At 35.2% G+C, this 19,234-nt stretch overlaps 1 pseudogene; it reads right to left on the bottom strand.

Moving 5' to 3' along the window:
- Positions 1 to 871: 871 nt before the first annotated feature.
- Positions 872 to 1,207, bottom strand: LOC149192598 (protein SUPPRESSOR OF PHYA-105 1 pseudogene; annotated as a pseudogene).
- Positions 1,208 to 19,234: the final 18,027 nt, after the last annotated feature.

Here is a 19,234-nt window from a genome sequence, read left to right as displayed (position 1 = left end):
CTGTTTCAGCTATTTATAAAGCGCTTATTTTATCTCATTCGAGCTTCCTCCTCCAGCATGAGGGGAGCTCGATGACTGCCTATGATGACACCTACTAACTTTTAACTAACTAATAATTACAGCTGATTACTAATTGACAGCGCTGGAATCATAAAACAATTAAAATTCTAATTCCACTAAATCTTCTAGACTTCTAAATTAAATAGGACTTAAACTCCATAACAGCCTTGATCTTCAATCCTTTTCGTTCTCTGACATCTGGAGTTTGGCTGAGATAGCTGTAATGAACCTTTAATGCTCCATGTTTGTTTTCCATGACACATCTTTTCTGTTATCCTGAAACATAGGCCCATGTTTGTCGGTCTTTGATATGCTGCTCTATTTATTCGAAAATGCAGCAGCCTGTCTCCAACTCTTTAACATCCCAAAAATGATGAGCACTATCATGTATCTTGATGTGTTGGATGCTTCGTTGATGGACAGGTGTGCAGACCAAAACTCCTTGTACGCAATTCCTTCCAAACCCTAATGACCGGTCATAAAGTACCTTTATCAAAGCTTTAACTTAAGACAAAACATTTCACCTTTACAAAAAGGTACACTTGTCATTATCTGAATGGCTATGCTAGCCTCATGTTGTCTCCTAAATGTCCCTTAGACATTTCCTTTGCAAATTTTCTGATCATCATATCAAACTGTATGTCTGCGTTCAAAAACAAAACCTACAGCAGTTTCGTAGCGCGCTACGAAACTGCTGTGTAATTTCAAAAACATAACTTCAACCCAAAATCCTTATCAACTGAATACTGCCAGTAGAATTTGCAGTCACCATTATTTTTGATTTCCTTCTCCAGCATACACTTGAAACAAACTAACCACTATCATCTTCCATTTCTTGACTAGATATAGTGTCTTCAAATCCAAATCTATGTGATCCCATAGGCATAGGCAGAGATTTGTAGTAGGCAAAAACAGAATTGATCTTTGAACCACATGCAATATATCCATCCATGACAGAAAACCCCACAACAATCTTCTCATTGGTATGACCAGTATAGGTCAGAGTATAATCATTATTGGATAACCCAGAAGGATTGGCTTTTGTAAAATCCCACAACTTGAGTGTGTTATCTGTAGATGCAGAAATTTCACTCTCTCTATTGCTAAATTCCAGCGTTCCTCTGTTTCTCATCTTTAGCTTCTCCATTTCAAACTCTATTTTGATCAGTTAAATCTCAAACAACATGGAATCCACTGCTGCTTCAGCATAACTCCACAGACTCTTGTAGAGACAAATCCTTTCATCCCTTTCCTTCAGTTCAGACCTAAAATCTTGTTTCAAATTCTCCAAGAAGTTTTGCAGCTTATTGTGCATCATCTCAGAACACTTTACCTGTTAAGATTGAGAAAATCTCATGGATGTCAAACCTTTTGAGTGCTCCTTAAATTGCCAGAAATAGAGGACATCTCAGGCTTTGATGCATCTCCAATATTTGATATAGGAAACTCCATCTTTTTTACAAGATACTCGTTTGTTATTATTGTACTTTCTGAAGGGGAACCATCATCAGTCGCAGAAAAACCTTGAGAACATTCAACTGCTGCAGTTTCATTGAAATAGAGAGTTGGTAACTGACAAACCTCTAACTTCTGATATTCTGACGAATCTTTTAAAAACTCTGGCTCAGAAACTGTAAAATCCATTAAAGAGGGATGAAGCAGTGAGTTTAATCCTAAATTAATAGGTCTTGTTGATCTTTTTACAAGCTGTGCATTTGAAACAATAGGCGTATTCTCCCTTGAAGACAAAGGAAATAGTCTTTTAGGCGTAGGCGGGTGGTAGTCCGAGGATAAAATATCCAAAATTGGAATAAATTGGCTATGATTGGCTGCAGTATCTCAATAAACGCCGGTGGAGACAAAACTGTTGGGTTTCTTGATTCATGAAAATCATTAATAAAAGTTGGTGAATGATAACTTAGGAGAGAATCAATGCCTAGACTTATTGGATTGGCAGTGGAAATATACGCTTGTGAATTAGCTGGACAAGATGCCGTTTGTCCAGATTTTGGATCCGCTAATTCAACTGATTGTTGCAGTTGGCTAGAAGGAGGCCCATATACTTTTGACTTCAAGTCTTTTTGAAAAGAGAGAGTTGAGATATCTTGTGTCGATTTGCCTGCTGTCTATTGCCCAGAATCTGGATGTCCATGTTCAGAAAGGGCGATATTGACCTTGTCTTCAAACGGCCTCTCCTGTGTGTGCTCGCTTTGACACCATGTATAGAAATTGGAACTGTCACTCTGAATTGGACAATCAAGGCTACTTGTGTTATCGGTATTTGGAGAATGGGAAGTTGAAGCCAAGGACCAATCCTCCTGAGAAGTAATACAAGTGGTTGAAGATACTGGATCTTGCACATATGGAGATAAATAACAATAAGGATTGAGATCACTAGTAACAGGCGGGTAATATGAGCTTGACGGAGCTTCAATCCCCAAGTACCACGGTTGATTATGAGATGGCAGAGGATTACGATACCAATCACCACTGTAATCAGAAGTATTTACATGAGAAGATGAAACAGAATGCTCAGGTAAGTAAGGGACATAGTAACAAGAAGGATCATAGTAATATTCATTTGGACCCATTGAATCGTATTGTTTAGAGCCACTTTCTGGATATGTATATGGCAGGACAGAGGCTCGGAGCTCTGAATTAGTTGAGGATGGCATGGGGTATAACATACAAGAATAAAAGCTGCTTACGTATTCGTTGCTTTGCCTCTAGCAGATACAGTCACAATACCGTTTGCATCATTGTGCTGGTGGAATGACCTTGACTAATACGACCCCTTTTCTGGCAAAGAAAAACAAATGTCAACCAGGTGTCTATGTCCTCTGTCGGTGGAAGAACTAATGCACGAATAGCTAGTAATGTTTGCCAAACCTCAACATCTCGTTTGGTTCCTTGTATCCGATCAAAACACAAAGATTAGAACATGAGGCACATACTTAAATGCAAACACATTTCGTTTGTCAAAAACTCATCACTGACACGTACACGATCCCCCAACCATGTATTCCCAATGTACTTGGAGATGATATATGCACTAACACTTAGTCGATAACCAGCTTCATATATATTTGCTGCTTTTCCAACATAATTAACCTGAGTTGGGATCAGAAGGGCTTCATTGACTTGAGAAAGGCGATTGTCCCAGGAAAGGATCTTCAAGGTATTCGTCTCAGGGAGAGCACTGAGCAAATCTGTGTTGCTACAAACGAGCTTAATGCACTGCTTCCTTGAAAACACTGTCGCTGCTCTCATCTGCATTTCTGGAGGGAAAAAGAACTCTGTAGAATAGGCATGCTAGGATTTTGGCCTCCACTGAAAACTCGAACAAATCCCCAATTTCGTAGCACGCTACGAAACCACCTAAACATGTAGCGCTGCGAAACTGCTAAAGGATTTATGCGCTGCGAAAACACTTTGTCCTTAAGCTAGTCTGAGCAATTTTTGGAAACAGAATTTTCAGTGATAACAATAGTCATGAAAGTATTTCTTATCAGGTGTGGCATGGAATGAGGCCCTTGAGTCTACCACCCACGAATCAATAATAATTTCGAAAGAAAGTATCAAAGCATCTTGTAACACCTCACCTGTCACATTTGCTTCATGATTGTTTTCTTGCTGTGAATCTCCTTCTTTTCCCTTCCATGATCTACAGTCTTTACTTTCCACATTTCCAGCGCACTATCCCCGATCTGGACTTGGATCTGCCTTTTCTTGATTTATTGTGATATCCTGAGCTCTTTCCTCTTTCCATTTTTCTTCCCCTAGACTCTGCACTCAAAGCATTTCCTGATGTCTCACAGAAGCTTTTCCGTCGCATTTCCTTGCTAAGGATAACACAGACAACATCATCAAACTTTAAAGTACTAGATCCAGACACAGAGTTACTAATGGCCATTACTAAAGCATTCCAACTTTCTGGCAATGAGCACGAGAATAACAGAGCTCTAACTTCATCTTCAAAGTTTACCCCTACAGAACATAACTGACTTGTAACAGTATTAAAATCATTTAAATGATCTGCAACAAATCCACCTTCCGACATCTTCATATTAAATAACCGTTTCATAAGAAATACCTTGTTTGAGGCCAAGGGTTTTTTCATATAGTTTCTCCAACATCTTAATTAAACCCTCTATCGTTGTTTCGTTTGAAATGTTGAAGGCAACCGATGATGCAAGGCACAACCATATTATTCCAAGTGCCTTTCTATCGAGAACGTTCCATTCTTCATCTTTCATACCCGTCGGCATCTTTGCTTTTCCGCCCAATGGTAAGTATAGATCTTTCTGATACAGATAATCTTCCATCTGCATCTTCTATAGTGAGAAGTTTTGGCCATTAAATTTCTAAACCCTAAACTTACTATCTTCCACCATTGCTCCCACTCGAACGAGGAACCCTTCTTTCTTGGAAGTTTATCAGCCAAATAGACCTTCGGCTTTGATACCAGTTGTTAGAGAATTATATATTACGGAGCAATGGAACACATAAAATATTGCAGAAATATAAACACAGAAAACACATAAAACAAGAGAGACGTGAAAATATACGTGGTTCACCCAGTTTGGGCTACGTCCACCCAGAACAGCCAATCCTTCCTTTCTATTATCCAGCAAAATGAAGAGACACAACCTACAACAGATCCACTATAATATCCTCTGTTTTCTCTCACAGTCTCACCTCTCTGTTTCTCGCTCATAGAATGCACATCTATTACATAGCCTCAAATACAATACCGTCATAAAAAGAGAGGGTTTGCCTTCTAGGGCAAAAAAACCTAAGCTAAACATAAGTTCTACCGTCAGATCATCCGCCTAATAAACAGCACAGATTGACTAGAAATTACAATACTTTTACAAGGCAATTTTACATTTATTTTTGGCTTCGAGGGCGCTGTCCCCGATCCCCCGCCAGGGGACCACTAGCCCCCAGACCCGCCAGCCGAGGGGGATCGGCCCCCCCGGACCCCCGCGGGGGGGAAAAGTCCCCCCCGCACCCCCGCGTGGAGGGGTGTACAAAACTTCCTTGGGTATACATCCGACTGAAACAAGGACTTATGAACAATCATGCTCCAGACACAACATCTTGGGTCTAGATTTTGAATCTGGACTCTAATACCACGTGTGAGGCTCCATCGTAGGGTCCTGTAAAAAAATTAAATTTCTCTAATTTTAAATACAATAAAATTGGAAATAACTTATTTCTAACTAAACATTTAATCGATGATAATTTTCCATTAAAATTTATTTCCCACAATTAAATAGTAAGCATTTCATTTCAATCACTTATATGATTAATCTATAAATAGATGAATTCCTGTTCTGATAGCCCGGTTGAGATGCCCCTGAGCTCCTGATCCTTCTGGGATACTCCTCTTCACTACCGACTGGATTTACCTCCCAGCCAACTAGGAAGTATTTCCTAGCCCAGGAAACCTCCATAGGTTCCCTAGCCCTCCGAGCCCAAGTCCAACCAGATGTAGTGTGTCCAAGATAACCAATACTCCTCTCCCTTCTATTTTCTCCACCTTCCTCTCAGAACAAATCCTCCAAAACCACAACCAAACAAAAACAAAATCCAAGACCAAGGATCCCCTCTCCTCCCCTCATCCTTCCCCTTATATGCCTCCTTCTCTTCTCCACTTCAACCACCTATCATTAATGTCATAACTACCCCCTCATCCTTACATTTGACTTATCTTCTTCCAAGTAAATTTTAGGGGCATTTTGTGGATGAGATATGAATATATAATTTGGTAAGTAATGCGAGAGGACGATGTCTTCTCCCAAGTAAATTTGAGAGGACATTTTGGGGATGAGATATGAATATATAATTTGATAATTAATTGGAGAGAACCATGTCTTCTCCTAAGTAAACTTGAGAGGACATTTTGGGGATTAGATATCAATATATAATTTGGTAATTAATTGGAGATGACCATTTCTTATCCTAAGTAAATTTGAGAGGGCATTTTAGGGATGAGATATGAATATTTAAATTAGAATAAATGGAAGGAGACCATATCATATCAAAATTTAAATTTAAGGAGGTAAGTTGGGAATTGAATAATAAAAAAAATTATATCAACTTAATAAATTTACAGTTTCACCAATGTAGGTATGTACTACTATTTCTTGATAATTATAAGTCAATATTTTAATGTACTTGAACACTAGTAAAATTTGCATGATTAAGTGGGGCATTACACTCTCCTAACTAGGATTGCCTATAGATTCCTTTGTTTCTTAAACTTTTACATTTTCTTATGCTTAAAATAAGTCCAAAGGGTGAGATTTAAGAGATGCCTACCCGATGCCTTACCTTTAGTGTTTTTGCTAGTGACATAGATGTTGTTATTTTTGAATTTGAGGATTCCGTTGAAGGTTTTGAGTATTTTGTTGTTGGTGGTGGTGGGTTTTGATGCTACTATTGGTGGCTTTATACGTTTTCTACTATTGTTGGTGGATTTTTATTCTACGGTTAAAGAAATTAATGATTTTTTTGTTGGTGGTGCTGGATTAAACACCTTGTATCAGTCTATAGGAGATATTGTAGTTGCTTAGGGCGATTTTCTTGTCCTGGGATGCTTATGGAGATGTGGACCTTTGTGACATGTTGTGATATTATTTAGGAGTGTTGGATAATTTGGCTTATAGGGTTTCTAAATGCTGCTACAAGACTATGTAGTCTCTTGTAGTAGTCACAAAAAATCCTTAGGATCATGATTCAATGTTTCTAAGACATCATAAAGTTCGAACAATTCATAGAGAGGCTGGTATTGGTGTTGGAGATGTTATTGGTAGTGACTGAAAGGGGAACAAAATAAGGATGTTGAGTTGTTGTGGGTAAACATAATAAGTGATGAAGGGAAAATTAGGGGTGAGACATGTTGATGTAATGGATGAGCATTAGGAAGCCTTTGATGCCTTCCCCTTTCTTACAAGTAGAGAAAACCTTCAACCTTTGTACTTTTACCATTCTTGTGACATCCTTTAGCACTATAAGACCTTTTCATAGTAATTCAGGAAAATGGTCAAAAACAAATTAAAAGGAGATGAGGTGATGTTAGGGTGTCGGGTAATGTATGAAAATGGTGTAGGGAGGATTCATTATTCTTCTGAGAATGAATGCACTAGTGCATGGAACTATATGTGTAGGTTTTCCTACCTATTATTCCTACTTGATTTCCTTTTGGTGATACCTACACATTCATCAAAGTAAGAAAAAGATCTATCTAGATACATACACACACACACACACACACACACACACAGATATATATATATATATATATATATATATATATATATTGTTTTCTTAGGCTCACTAGTTTCCTCATGGAGATTTCTAGCTAGTAGGTATTTCCATAGGTTCCTCAAAGGAGGTTTCACCTGGGGATTCTTATTGTTGAGTTTTTTTCTTTTAACTATTGGTCTCGCAAGGTGCCTCAGAGAGATTTTTAGAAAATGATTCTTCTTCAAGTACCTCAAAGGAAATTTTCACTTGACAATTTTTTTCTTTTTTCACTTATTTTTAATCTCTCTCTCTCTCTCTCTCTCTCTCTCTCTCTTGGTTTTCCATTTTATGTTTTCCTTTAATTTATCTAATAACTAGAGGTTGAATGGATTAGGAGCTCTGATACTCTCAATCATATTCAACTCTTTTCTTGTTGAATTAGTAAATTCAACTCTTGAGAGGGGCTTCCTATAGAAATTTATCTAGTAACCATTCACCAGAAGTGGGATCTACTCTTCATCTATTGCTCAGATTTGCATTGAACCATGGTCATTTCATTTATCAACTAGATAAGGTCCCAACCATATGGTCATGAATTCCCTTTAAAATCCTTGAACCTAGAGTCATACAAGAGTGCCCAATAACCTTCTTGGAAGGCTCTACTCTTGATATGCTTATCATGCCATATTTCACTGCAGATTAATCTCCTAAGTGTGAAATATGGATTTCACTTTGTACTCATCAAGTGCATTTTATTTTTGGATCTTTTCTTCTTGTTCTTTGGTGAGATCCATGTCGAGTTGTTCTACCATTTTCAATGTGTTATATTCAAATTCAATAGATAACAAGGCCTTATTTCCATATTCTAGTTCATAAGGGGTAAACACAATAGTGGTCTTTGAGATGGTGTTGTAGGCCTAGGTAGCCTCAACAAGCCTTTTTGCCGATTTGTTTCTATTGCTACTGACTACCATAAAGTGTTTTCCAATTCTCTATTAGTCACCTCCAATTGCCCATTTTCTTGACGATGATATGAGGTATATTGTATCTGTTGGATATGATTTTAGCTCATGATTCCCTCTATTAGATTGGAAGTGAATTAGGAGCCTTAGTTTTTAACCAATTCTATTGGGAAACCAAATTTGTAAAATGTCTTTTCCCTCAAGGGTATGCCAATCGTATCATACCTATAGGACCTTGTAGGCTATTCTCCTAGTATAAAAATAGACCCCACAAGGTACATCATTGGCAAGATGAGTCGATGTCGTAAATGTCATCTTCCCTCACACATACTCTCAAGATTTGATTAGGTCCAAACTTGAAGATGTTACCCCCAATCCAAGTATAACAGGTGATTTGCCTGACAATATTACTTTTCTCCTTTTTAGATAAAAGAGGGAGAAATTTTCCAGCAAGTAATAATTTAACTATGTTAGCAAACCATGGAGGTAAGATGATAAGGAAAAAATATGCTCATCTGCAAGTTTGTCACCCACCATACCTTTAGTTTCTACAGACAAAGTTAGCCTTGAAATAAATATACAACAACATTCTCTTTTAAATCAAATTGTTGTATAAGTATTAATCACCTAATTATGTGAGCATTTACATAAGATTTATTCATCATATACTGAGTTGTTGCAAGAATCGTATGTACAATGATCTTATACCTAGTGATGTATTTGTTGGAAATACGGAGAGGGCTTAAATCAATATTTCACTTCAATTCGTTAATTCTAATCTTCAGAGCACTGAATAACATTTTCATTAGATCAAAACATAAATCAACATCACATCATATGAAAATTTAACAACACCATTCAATAATGCACAACATCAAAGACAAGACAGAACATATTTTTTAGGTGGAAACCCTTTCGAGAGAATATATGTGTTGTTGTCACTATGTCATGAGCTGTAAATGATGCATGGATTGCATGTGGTGGATGATGCCTATATGTTTCTTTAGTTTCATTTTATGAAGCTGTTAGTGGTGTCTTATTCATGCTATTGTTAAATATTCATAAGGAAGATATGTATGATATGTTCACTAAAGATGTTGGTTGATGATGTTGTTGATCATTTCTATTCTACTTAATGGCTTGTGATGCAGAAGGTACTCTTTATTTTCACATATCTTGTCAATGCATGAAAATAATATGTATATGTTCCCTATGGTGTTGCGGTCCAAGAGATTGATATAGTTTTTCTACTTGAGGACTATGGATCCTCCCATAAGTGGAGGGAGTGTCATGACCTTGATGACACGAGGCCAAGGGGATGAGTTGCTAACAAAAATTTATTGCACAATCTTATGTTACAGTTGCTTAGTAATTCTTGGATATATTTGGCCACATGATGAAGCTACACTATCTTACCTTATTGATTTCTTCTTGATGATGAGGATGATTCATTTTTCTATTATGTCACTTATGTCGCTACTTTTAGATGACTATGTTCCAAAAGCCTATTTGGTACTAATGAGTATCATAGTTTTGATGCAAAAGATGTTCCATTGTTGAGATATTTGTTTATGGTTATGGATGATGTAAAGGTAATAAAATGACCCATGTTGTGATCATTGTAAAATTCAGTCATGTATGGGCTATTGGGTCAAATGAGTAACCCAATTACGTTTGGTGATTGATGTAATCACCAGAGCATAGAGTCCTTGGTTATAGAAGAAGTCATGAATAACCATGTATTTGCATATCTTTAGAAGGTAGAATATGCTCATGGGAAACATGGCCAATATGAAAATTTCATATCAATAGTGAGTTATAGTGATGAGCACTATAAGGGAAAGTACCTCATTCATCCTAGTTTCACCCTTTTCCCTTGATGTCAAAGGGGCAAAGAACAGTTGGTGTTTGCAAGTGTTTGTAGGTGGCTTCCAAACACCAAAAATGTTTCTATCAAGTCCAAAGGGAGAGATAGTTGGAATTACAGTTAATGTGTTCTCCTTGATGGAAACGTGATTTTTAAATATGTCCTTGATGTCAACATGGGTATAATATCATGATTGTGGGACTATTACAAATGTTACAGAGGATATGAAAGAGAATTTGTAGTTTAGTTACATAAAAAATGCAAAATTGTGAAGGTTGGAAACTATACAAAACCCTGGTGAAGATGATTCGTGTACATACGGAAGATCTATAAACAAAAGTCATGTACACAATATGAACCATGGAAAACAAGAAACCAAGAGATATTACCATGGTAATTATCCATAGTATTTTGTCGGTAATGTTTATTTGATCCCATCTACAATTACTAATAACATTACCAAGGGATTTGTTAATGGTATTGACAAGGAAAAAAGTTATATAAGGATAAGGAGATCAAGGAGCTAAGTGTGCATTTGGATGGATTATTCATGTATGATTTGATTTGTAACATGTGTGCGCCAGGGAGGAAGGAGAAGGATAAAATCTAAGAGATATGAAAATGAATTTAATATTAATGGATATACTTGACTACTTTGTTTATGTTTGAATACATAAAATTACAATAGCTATGATGACTATGATCTGAATATGTTTGCGATGATATGTGACTTTAACAGTATGTGCACCGAGATTTGGGTTTGTCATGTGTTATGAGTTACAACGAAGACTTTGATTCAATAATTGAAGATTTGTAGACAGGTTTTCTTCTGGATAGTCACATACATACAGATATATGCTTCAAAGTAGTTGTGCATATATTCTAAGATAACTTTCATTTAGATTGTTGCTTGATCTGGGTTGTTTATAGATGTTTGGATGTCGATTGATTTGGCTATTTGTTATAGTTTCTCAATGATGTCTTGATCAGAATAAGTTGATATCTGACTGTGTTGATGATTGGTTGTTGAATGTTGACTTGACTTGGTATAAGATGACAATATTGTTGAGGAAGATACTTGGCATGTTATTATATGGGTTTAATTTGGTTCAATGACTAATCTACTTTAGTGATTCATTTTATATACAATATTCATTTGATTCAATTCTTAAGGATTCAATTATTTAGTATTTTGTGACTTGAGATCTGTACATAGTTTTATTCACAAGAAACACATATATATGTGGATCCTTCTTATGACATTGGTGTATATATTCATAGCTTAATTTGATCAGGGTTTTTAGTGCTACTTATTGATGAAAGTTGATGATTTCTATTGCACTTGTTGTTGTCTATCAATGATGTCTTGATTACGATGATTTGTACCTTTTGTGAATTGGGTATGCATTGATTTGATCTGGTTGTAGTGGTTAGCTCAATATTCAGTAGCTTGATGTTTCAGTGATTTGTTTGGTTTACAGTACTTCAGTGATTCAGATTTTTAGATTCATTATTTCAGTTTGGCATATAGGTTTGGGCTTTTTGTTAGTGTGGGTTTAGTGTGAAAATATGATGAAAGGTGGCATGCATGTTTTTATGACTGGTTGATAGGTGGATCTAGTATGAAATATTATGGAGCATGTTCCACGATGGGTGCTAATGGTTTGAGCATTCAGTAAGGCATTCAAAGCTCCCTTCAAGTGGTAGCTAGTAAAATTGTTCTAGGGGTAGGTGATCCCTTTTGGTAGGAGTCGGTAAACGAGATCAAGAGGTTGTAGCTCCCTTCCATTGGGTGATGGAGAACTAGTGGAGTTAGTAGCCTACTATAGGTGGGTGTGTGCGTGCTAGTAAGAGTCTATTCCAGTACGAGATGTAATGAATATTTTATTTATAATAAAAGAAGAAGATAAAGATGACAACAACGGTGGTTTTCTCCCACATTGTATTTCCACCTAAAATATTGGTGTCCATATGTGTTGGTGTGTTTATAATTTGTTGATGATTTATCTTCTATTTACTGGTCATGGTTATTGCTTAATAAATGGATAATGAAATTACGAAGCATTGGTTAGAGATAAACATATAAAAAATTGGTTATTTGGATATACACGGTTTGAATTCACTAAAGTTGCATACACACACGAGTTGTCTAAATAACAATATTGTATAGAATTATGAATGTGATAATGAAAGCTAAAGTGAATTCAAATAATGGACTCACCTACCCCCCCCCGCACCCCTCTCTCGGTATCTTTCCAAACAATCGCTGAAAAAATATGTAACTGAACAGAGTTAGTTAAGGATATATGTAATTCTCAAAAGGACAGGTTATTGAAATGTGCAACTAGAGAAGCTTGTATTTGAAGGAAGCACCTGGATCAAAGTAAATATTTGATGAATGAGGGGGATTCTCTCTTGTAGATTTATGCTTGTAAAGTAGCAGATGGAATTGGTGTCTCCTATAGGTTGGTTCTAATAAACTTGAGTGATTGAGGGCATCATTTTGTTTTATAGGTTGGTTCCTATAACGAATAATATATTAAATAATTTTTGTGCCTTTCTACCTGAAGTGTTTCTACGTATATCTTTGTGTCATATTCTACTTGTGAGATTGATCTTTTTTTATGCCTGAATGCTTTAAACAAGTAAAATTTCTATTACAGTGATTCAACCCCACCTTCTCAATGTACTTGTGAATCCAACAATGCATCATATTGGTCATAGAAATATCACTCTTGCATTCTTGATACGACACGCACTATTGGCTAGTAAAGGATATTTTATTGTTGTGCATAGATGAGGAAGAACAACTACTAGAAAGAGTATTGGAAAATATGTGAAACTAGAAAAGGAGGTACATGAACTAAGCACATAAATGATCATCCTAGGACTCAAAGGGAGAAGCAACAATCAACAATCCACTGAAGACAACAAGAATCTCCAGTAGGATTTAGAAGAAGCTAAAAGGAAAGTACACTCAAGGTTAAAAAAAATGGAATTTTAGAGCTATTATTATGTTCATGGATCATATTTCAATGGAGATGGTAGAGTAAATATGTTTAGCCAAAATATACACTTTGTTCCTCAAAGAATAATGGAATAATCATAATCTCATCAACCTTACATATCTCTAGGAATTTGACCTTCAAATTGCTTAGGAACTAATGCAAGTGGTTCAAGACTAAAACATAGAAGAAAAAGCCAAACCTTATGAATTATATCTCCATAATCTCATGTGATATCAATACATAGTTGGTATTTAAACCCCTACATGGGTATGTATAGTTAATGGTTGTGGCCTCATGGTTTAGGCATGAGGAGATGAGATCTAAGGAAATAAAGAGGTGTAAACAAGAGGAATTATATAGTTCACATTGGGGAAGGGATGAACCCTACAACCTTAAGGATATCATTGCAACTCATTAAATTTTTGCAACGTATAAGGTGGTTTCCCCCAATTGGAATATCATAAAATAAGAGCTTGTGTCCCACATAGAAGACATACTCAAACTATTCAGAAAGGAAGCCACTCCAACTTGGAAGAGGAGGTGGAAACATTTTCGTTATAGCCTCCAAGTCCATAAATCTCACTCTCCCATCCAATTGTAGGCTACTATAGAAAGAGATTCATGGTAAATAAATCAATGCAAACTTTGGGAAATAGATTGGTAGCATTGAAATTGAACCCACCTTTATTGCTTATATGAATCTTGAGTTTTATCATGAAGTATGGGAGGAATATTGTAAAATTATTAAGAAAGAACAAGGTCTTTATTATCTAGGATAATTCACTAGGCATTTATCTTGTGACCAGAGGTAGGAATAAAAATAAAAATATGACCAACAGGACTAACAATATGATCAATAAGATTAATATGTACATTTTCTCAGGGACCGGAAAACATATAAGCAATGGGCATGATGGGCTGAGGAATGGATGACCAAATGCCCATTTATATCCCTTTGTCCACCTTAAAACATGCATTTATGTCCTAGTTAATTATACATTTTAATGACTTATGTGACTATACATTGGGTTGAGTAGTTTCTTAGGAAATATAATCGTACCCATATTTTTATTAGATTTAGAAGCATAAGTACATAGATTTGATAGGTTTTTAGAGGAACACATCCTATACCAATAGACCACCAACAACCTATCATAAAAAAGGAACTCTACTCCCTCGGCTACCATGGTGGAACTCAAGACTATTTGGGTTGAATGCCATAAAAATACCAAGGGACAATTTTACATGTGAAACAAGCCCCAGAGATGAAATGCCTATGATATATGTATCTTTTATTGGGGGAATCATCCATCGTTTCAAGGCATTTCTTCCCCCATAAGTTCATATAAGAAGATACTTAAGGTTAGGCTAGAAGGGAGAAGAGAAAGAACATTATTTTGATTACATTGTAGCTTTATAGTTTTATTTATATTTGGAATTATGTATTAATGGAAAGATAGTATTTATTCCCAAGTAGCTAGCATTAGATTTTATTAGGTCTATAATAGGAAAAATTTTGAGGATGAAATTTATCTTAAAGTTTATAAACCTTAGTGAATATCACTAGTCGTTAATATGCAATCTATAAAATATTTGACAATGTTTTTGTAAAAATATTAAAATTTATAATAATTTTATATAGGCTTTATATAAATTTTTGGTATTTCTTAAGGTAAAGTAATTTTATACCATGAAATTTGGGCAAATCATTTTTAGAAAAGAAATTAAAATTGGAAATATTTTTTTTGGAAAAAGCATAGAAAATTAGCCCACTAAATAATGTTAGCCCCTAAAATTTTCCCTCGTTTGTAAGCACCTTAGGGAGTGTCCACCCATTTGAGCTATAATTACCCTATGTACTCTTATATTTCTCATATTGATGCTTATTTTCCATGATATTTAATATTTCATTTTATGTTGCAATTAGTTTAATGAGTGATGTACTTTTCATGTTCCACTAGAATATTGATAACTTATTCTTTCTGATTTGGTGAGTTGTTTTATTAAATTTACATGATAGAAATTAGTTTCTTTATCATTTTTATGCTTTCAATAATTTAGTTTCTCCATTAATATTAATTTTAGAATTTTCCTATATGAAATATAGAACTTTCCTATATGATTATACGGTTTCCTATAGGATGGACTTGAGAGATTATTTTTAGCACTTTTCCCCATGTTTAATGGATATATCATCTCTAAATAAAAATATGGCACTTGTTGATGTATATAAGATCAAACTCTATGACCCTTCATGTTGTAATAGCAAGAGGAACAAGTCCTACCTTCCATAGAGAATCTAATTCTTTAATCCTATGAAGAGTTGAAATACGATCAAATTTTATAGAAGAGGTCCCAAACTATATGACAGGGACATGATGGATTTATGTAGATTGGGTTCAAAGGATATCTTTTGGGCAACACAAAATGGTACTCCAAGTAGAAGTTAGAGGAAGATTTTCCTCACCTCATTTAGTGAATTACATTAGAATATTATAATATTTTTAATCCAACTCTATGTTTTCATAGAAGAAAACTTAGAAGAAGCATATTATAGGGCCATTCTCATCGGTGGGTCTCAATTTGGAGAATTGTGGTCTAAAACCTTCCAAAGTGAATTTGAGGCATTGAATTAAATTTTTGTGGCCCAAAAACTCTCACTTGTGCTAGACCCCATGAAATAGTTATACACTAAAATAATTTTTCAATAGTGCAAGAAAGATATCAATCGAATTTTGTGTGAAACATATGTTCCTCCCAAAAGTTGGCCTTTTGATTTAATCACCATGGTTTAACAACATGCCACATTAACCCACATTACTCATGCAAAATTGGATAGTAATGCATGGAATATTTTAGAAGGGTCAAATTTGAAACTTTAGTTAAAAGTTGGAGGAGTCAAACATAATCCTTACCCGGCTATTAGAATATATTAAAAACTAGGTCACTAAGAAGATTTGGGTTTCCACTCTATGCAGTTATATTTTGTTCCAGAGTAGAGTGTATCAATTGGAGGTGGGAGTAAGAGAGAATAACATAGAGATTTAGTTGTCTGTAGTGATATCCTAATAGGCCACATGTCTCAGGCAACTCCATAGAGAGTGTTTTCTCCTTCATACATACATTATTACCATTCCAAAAAAAAATAGCATAGCAAACTCACCTTTTAGCTAAGCTTTCTCCAATAGCTTTTATTAGAGAAAATTTGTGTTCATTCTAGTTGGTGTGCGATTATGTTTGTTTTTCTCTATTTTATGAATTTTATTTATTTCATGAATAAGTGGAAAAAGTGAAGTCTTCTACTAGATTTGATTGAGGTCCTCTACTAACTAGGATTGGCTATAAATTACTTTGCTTCCTACACTTTTACATTTTCTTATGCTTAGAATAAGTCCAAAGGGTGAGATTTAAGAGATGCTTACTTGATGCCTTACCTTTAGTGTTTTTGATAGTGACATAGATTTTGTGATTGTTGAATTTGAGGATTCTGTTGAAGGTTTTGAGGCTTTTGTTGTTCGTGGTGGTGGGTTTTGATGCTATTGTTGGTAGCTTTGATGCTTCTTCTACTATTGTTGGTCGATTTTGAATCTACTGTTAGACACATTAATTAATTTGTTGGTGGTGGTGGTGGATTAAACACCTTGTAGCAGTCTATAGGAGATCTTGTAGCTGCTTAGGGTGATTTTCTTTTCTTGGGATGCTTATGGAGATGTGGACCTTTGTGACATGTTGTGATATTATTTAGGAGTGTTGGATACTTTGGCCTGTAGGGCTTCTGAACGCTTCTATAGGACTATGTAGTCTCCTGTAGTAGTGACAAAAAATCCTTAGGATCATGATTTAATGTTTGTAATACATCATAGAGTTATCATAATTCATGGAGAGGCTAGTACTGGTGTTGGAGATGTTATTGCTAGTGACCGAGAGGGAAGAAAATAAGGACGTTTAGTTGTTGTTAATAAAAATGATAAACGACGAAGGGAAAATTAGGGGTGAGTCATGTTGATGTAATGAATGAGTGTCAGGAAGACTTTGATGCCTGCCCCTTGCTTACAAATAGAGAAAACCTTCGACCTTTGCATTTTTACCAATATTGTGACATCCTGTAGTAGTATAGGACCTTCTTATAGCAATTCAAGAAAATAGTAAAAAATAAAAATGAAAAGGAGATTATATGATGTTAGGGTGTTGGGTAATGTATGAAAATGATGCATGGAGGATTCATTATTCTTCTGAGAATGAATGCATTGGTGCATGGAGCTATATGTGTAGGGTTTCCTACCTATTATTGCTAGTTGATTTCCTTTCGGTGATACCTGCACATTCATCAAAGTAAGAAAACGATTTTTAACTTTCATTTCATTTTATTTATTTATTTATTTTAGTTGTTTATTTATTTTATTTATTTATTTTTATTTTTATTTTTTAATTTATTTATATTCATTTATTTAAATTTTTTAATTTTTAATTAATTAATTAATTAATTTATTTATTGTGTTTTATTTTATTTATTTATTTATTTATTTCTAAGGCCCACCAATTTACTCATGGAGGTTTCTAACTAGTAGGTATTCTTAGAGTTTTGAGAATTCAAAATATACAGAATATCCATTTTTGTGCCAATGTTTCTAGCTAGTAGGTATTTCCATAGGTGCCTCAAAGGAGGTTTTCACCTGGGGATTTTTATTTTTGTGTTTTTTTCTTTTAACTCTTAGGCTCACAAGGTGCCTTGCAGATATTTTTAGCAAATGAGTCTTCTTCAAGTGCCTCAAAGGAAATTTTCATTTGAATATTTTTTTTTCTTTTTTTTTAATCTCTCTCTCTCTCTCTCTCTTTCTGTCTCATTTTTCCATTTTATGTTTTTCCTTCATTTCTCTAATCACTAGAGGTTGAAAGGATTAGGAGTTTTGATACTCTCAATCACATTCAACTATTTTCTTATTGAATTAGTAAATTCAACAATTGAGAGTGGCTTCTTGTCGAACTTCAACAAGTAACCATACACTAGAAGTGGGATCCAGTCTTCATCTATTGTTCAAATTTGCATTCAACCATGATCATGACATTTCTCAACTAGATAAGCTCCCAACCATATGTTCATGAGTTCCCTTTAAAATCCTTGAACCTAGAGTCATACAAGAGTGCCTAATCACCTTCACGGAAGGCTCTACTCTTGATATGCTTATCATGCCAAATATTTGTAATGAACTTCCTTAGCCTACCCGGGAATTTCGCCCCTAGGCCCCTTAAAATTTGGGTTTTGGTCTCACTACAGTTAGAATTTAACCGCCTTCATTAGTACATTAATCTTAATCACTTCATGAACACTATTATTGAGCTCCATCATTAAGCACAATTTTATAAATTTGTAGAAAGAAACTAGTTATGTCATGTAATCCCTAACATTCATTGTTTCAGTTTTCCACCAATATTAATTTACATAAGTCTAATGCAGTTAGCCCAACCATGCATTAGAATCATAATTTGACAGAATTACTCAACACTTACACAATAGGTAGGAGGGCTAAGCCAGCCTCCTTGAGTACACATGTAATAGTTAATTGAACTATCATAGAGTTTACCATGAAATGCATGCATCTATGTCTTGTAACCATTATCTGCCTAGAGAAATAATATAACATTAATACAAATTATGTTCCTTTAAAATAATGCTGATTAGATTTAGATTCAATGGACATTTTACTAATCCACATGCACAAGAGTGAAATCAATTACATGATCACAGATAGTATCATCAACATATATCTTATGCAATACGAGTAAAGAACTGGAACTCCTCAATTGAACCTTTTATCATGTATAGTTATCATCTCACCTACATCTAAACATATATGTTGAAAGAATTGAAGTAATATCTAGGAAAAGAAATGACATATAGTACATTGCATGTAGCTGACACCAACTAAACCTCACTTGGAGGGAGGAGCACCACCACCCAATCATGAATCACCTCTGATCCCCCCCGAGCCAAAGATCTTGCCAAGGATCAACTGTCCTCAATTCACCAATGCACTGGGTATTTAATACCCTCTTTCATGATTTCGTTACCATTAGCGACATCT

Source organism: Pinus tabuliformis, chromosome 2_2 (assembly GCF_031772625.1).
Source record: "Pinus tabuliformis cultivar Carrire ecotype Pingquan chromosome 2_2, CPIR1, whole genome shotgun sequence".
NCBI classification, from domain to species: Eukaryota; Viridiplantae; Streptophyta; class Pinopsida; order Pinales; family Pinaceae; genus Pinus; species Pinus tabuliformis.
The sequence above is the reverse complement of the archived record's forward strand: the minus strand, read 5'-3'. Positions and strand labels throughout refer to the sequence as shown.